At 43.0% G+C, this 4,463-nt stretch overlaps 1 pseudogene; it reads left to right on the forward strand.

Annotated features, from left to right (window-relative positions):
* The first annotated feature begins 1,996 nt into the window (after window positions 1-1,996).
* Window positions 1,997-2,738, forward strand: LOC101995088 (annotated as a pseudogene).
* The last annotated feature ends 1,725 nt before the right edge of the window (window positions 2,739-4,463 follow it).

Below are 4,463 nucleotides of genomic sequence, written 5' to 3' on the forward strand. Positions count from 1 at the left end.
GGGAGGGGGAGAGGAGTGGGAGGAGGGGGAGGGAAATGGGAAGCTGGGAGGAGGCGGAAATTTTTTTCCAATAAAAATATATAAACAAAAAGACACTTAGGAAAGCAAGAACATTGGAAGGAATACTCAAATTATATAATAATAATTGCTGCAGCCAGATAGCCAAGACTGGTGGGGGGGGGTGCCGGGATTAAGACACAGAGGCTTCTTTTCAGGTGGAAGAACAGCAGCCTTTATTTTGCCCAGCAACCTTTTATACCTCTACTCCTTCTGTGGAGATCCACCAGCCAGAAAGAACACAAATATCCTTGTCAATTATAGAAGGAATTATAGTGGAACAAGGAAGTTCCACTGTCAGTTAGGGGAAGTGAGGGCAGTTGGATCACAACAACTCCCCCCGTTTTATTTTATAATACCTTGCTTGTCATGGGGAATAGCCCTCTAATATTCCCTGTCCTGCCCCCACAGTATTGCCCGTCTGTGGCTACCCAGACACATAGCCCTAAACCAAGTATCCACAGGACTGACAGTTCCAAGGAGCCAGACCAGCACTGCAACCATCTAGCGTGCACTAACCGGGTGGTAAAATTAACAAAAGCAGTATTCCAAAGCCCTCTCATGTGACGGTTGAATTCCATAACAGTAGCAGAAGCATGCAATACAGTGCCATGAGTAACACATATAACATGATTAACTGTTAAAGTCCAAAGATAGTCCACTTGCTCTTGAACCAGAGCTACTTGTTGGTTCAAGGTCAATGTGCCCAATTAAATTTTGAATGTCCAAAGCATTGCTGACTCTTTTAGCCTGCTGGTTGACAGTCTTCAGCCGTCTGCACAGTCTGTGAGAGAGCAAGTCCAGCAGCAGTAGCTGTGGTGGCAAAGCTCTGCTCCAGCTGCCTTCTGGCCCCAGCCACACTCACTCTGGATCCAAACGGCTGCATGGAGTGGAGCAGAACTCAAGGAAGCAGGCTCGCTGCTCCTGCTCTGGAACCATTGAAGGGGCCCCACTTTAACCATCTTTTAGGGAGTTTGGGTGTTGTCAACGTGTCTGGCTACTTCCTGCTGAGTGGGGGTGCGGCATTAAAAAGAAGAACAGATCTTTAAATTTTCTGCTTCACTGAAAAGTCTGTCAGATACTATGGGCCTGTAGGCTAAAAATGAATGCCACAACATTACAGAAGAAATTTGGGTGACTGTCCAGGCAGCGAGATGTCTCTGTCAATTCTAGAGTTGTGGAAGTTGCTTATACTGTACTTTCTATTTACTTAGGTAATATTATATCATTCTGTGGTCTTTGAGGAGTTGATGACAGTTATAGTTTTCCTCAGTTATGATAAAAGATCAATTAGATATAAAACTTTAAACTCACAAAGATAAGAAAAAGTATTTTTCTTAATTTGCCAAATGTAAATGGACTCAGTGCTGCAACTGTAATTCTTGCTTGATATCTGTTTTGTTATATGTAATTTTACTATATTTCCTTATTCAGAAGAGGGGAGATGATGAGGGAGGTCCTTCTGTATATTTGTTGCTTTTATTGGTCGATGAATAATGAACCCGTTTTGACCTACGGCAGGGCAAAATATAGCCACGCTGGAATGAATATATATAGAGAGTAGGTGGAGTCAGAGAGTTGCCATGTAGCTTCTGAAGGAGAAAGATGCTGAAAAAGCATACCCATAGCCTACAGCATCATGGCAGTACATAGATTAATAGAAATAGGTTAATTTAAGATATAAGAGTTAGCAGGAATATGCCTAAGTTATTGGCCAAGCAGTGTTGTAATTACTATAGTTTCTGTGTGACTATTTGGATCTGAGCAGTCAGCAATGAAAGAACAGCCTCTGTCTACAGAATATGGCTACTGAGGCCAGAGATTGGGGGTGGGGCTGTCCCTGAAGGGAACCCTAGTAGAGAGCCCATTGTCTGAAGCTATAAAGTTGAAGCCTATATTGCGTTGGAAAACCCAAGATAGGGTAAGTGGCCGGAGGAATCAGGCGGACCCGGAACACAGACGCCTCGGGACCATGACTTACGCTTATCTCTTCAAGTACATCATCATCGGAGACACAGGTGTGGGGAAGTCATGCTTCCTCCTGCAGTTCACCGATAAGTGGTTCCAGCCCGTGCACGACCTCACAATAGGTGTGGAGTTTGGAGTGCGTATGGTCAACATTGATGGAAAACAAATCAAACTGCAAATCTGGGATACGGCTGGGCAAGAGTCCTTCCGTTCTATCACCGGTTCCTACTACAGGGGAGCAGCTGGGGCACTGCTGGTTACGATATCACACGACGTGAAACCTTCAACCACCTGACCTCATGGTTAGAGGATGCCCGCCAGCACTCCAGCTCGAACATGATTATCATGCTGATCGGAAATAAGAGTGATCTAGAATCCCGGAGGGATGTGAAAAGAGAAGGAGAGGCCTTTGCTCGGGAGCATGGCCTTATATTCATGGAGACATCAGCCAAGAAGGCCTGCAATGTTGAAGAGGCCTTCATTAACACAGCCAAAGAAATATATAGGAAGATCCAGCAGGGTTTATTTGACGTCCACAATGAGGCAAATGGCATTAAGATTGGGCCCCAACAGTCAATTTCAAAATCATCAGGACCAAGTTCCTCGCAGCGGAACTCTTGTGACATAGGCTCTGACTCTGGCTGCTGCTGAACATCTGACATCTGGCCTGAACTCTTTTTTTTTTTTTTTTTCCTTTTCTGGAACAGCTTCAGATCAATCAGCTTAAAGAAAGAGGTCTTACTTGCTTTGGCTGAGAGCAGGCTCTTTTCAGTGTGCGATGTTTCACCCTTCACTTAAAACACCAGGAGAAAATTGGGCCCTTACTAACCTGTCCTCCATTAGGGCGAGTAACCAAATAGATCAGGGCTCCTCTCATCCTCTGATTTCTAAAATGTTAGGATCAAAGTTGATTGTCACAGTAGTTAAAAAATAAACAACTTACTAAGTATCTACATCTGTTTGCTAGGTGTAGTGGCACATACCTATAATTCTAGCGCTCAGGAGTTTTGGCAGGAGGATCTCCATGAGCCTTGAAGTCAGTCTGGGCTACATAAGTATTACCAGGCTAATAGTATACACAGCTAACATAGTATCATCCTGTCTCAAAAGGAAAAAGTAGAGAAAGGAGAAAAAATGCATATATCTGTTCTTCACCTAATTTTTAGTAGCTAGGGTGAAGGATATGCTGATGGAACATTGAGGACTAAGGATCTGCATAATTTGGATGATAGCTCTGTACATAGTAATTTCATTGAGTTTATTTCTTTGCCGTGGAAACCGGCTTGTCATTTCATAAGAGTTCCTCTAGAAGCTGGATGCCTCGGTACCATCTCATTCCTAGTTTCTTTTTATTTATTGTGCACGTACAGAGCCTTAAATACCATTCTGCAGGAGCCCACCGCCTTGGTTTTTGAGACAGCATCTCTTACAGGAACCTGGAGCAAGGCTAGCTGGCCCTTTTCATTGCTAGTTCCTGGTTGTTAACTACAGAACTTTGAGAGCAGCAGAGTTGGTGCTGGACCTGTAATCACATCGTTTACTTAAGAAAATGTTAGTTTTTCATTTTGTTTAGGGGACCAGTTCTAGCATTACAGTTTCTTTCACCAAATTGATTCCTACTGTTTCATCCTTTCTTTTGCCTCATTTTTTGTTTTGATGTGCGTGCCTGCGCGCATGCGTGTCTCTGTGTGTGTGTGTGTGTGTGTGTGTGTGTGTGTGTGTGTGTATGTGTGTGTGTGTGTGTGTGGTGTTGTTGTTGTTTGAGAAGGGCTGTGCTAGGGATCAAATCTAAGTTCTTGAACATGCTAGGTAAATGCTGTACCACTGAGCTGTACCCTTAGGAGCTTTCTCTTTTTTGTTTTGAGGCAAGTTGCCTAGGCTAGCCTTGAACTGTAGGCCTTAAATTTGGGATCCTGATATACTCCTAACCATATCTATTAGACTTGTACTCTAATCGATCTAATTGGCTTACTGAAAATGACATATTTCTCCCAACTTCTATATTTCTGCACATGCTCTTCCCTCTACTAACATTCTGCTGACTTTCTCCTTGAGGAGATTCTTGGTGACTGGCCTAGAGAGTTTAAGAAATGATTAAACACAGTGTCTCTTAGCATTCCTATCTCAGTTATTCATATGTGTATCTATTTGTTTTACCTTGTAAATATGTTTTGTAAGTTTTATTTTTTGGAGGGGTTCTGTCTCATATAGGATGTAAGTTCTGTGAGAGCAGGGTCCATGACATTCCCAACCCATCACACCATTTTTACCTGTGCAATTTATGATCTGGAATTTGAGTGACATACTTTAAAACTTAAGGCTTTAGACTTTAAAAGAAACAAAAGGCCTTAGAGTTGTGTCTTTGTAAATGTTTTTGTTTTCCCCATCTGCTTATCCTGGGTTCTCTGCTGCTCTTCTCTCCTGCCTCCATTCCGTGC

The sequence above is a fragment of the Microtus ochrogaster genome, linkage group LG1 (genome assembly GCF_000317375.1).
Source record: "Microtus ochrogaster isolate Prairie Vole_2 linkage group LG1, MicOch1.0, whole genome shotgun sequence".
Lineage (NCBI taxonomy): Eukaryota > Metazoa > Chordata > Mammalia > Rodentia > Cricetidae > Microtus > Microtus ochrogaster.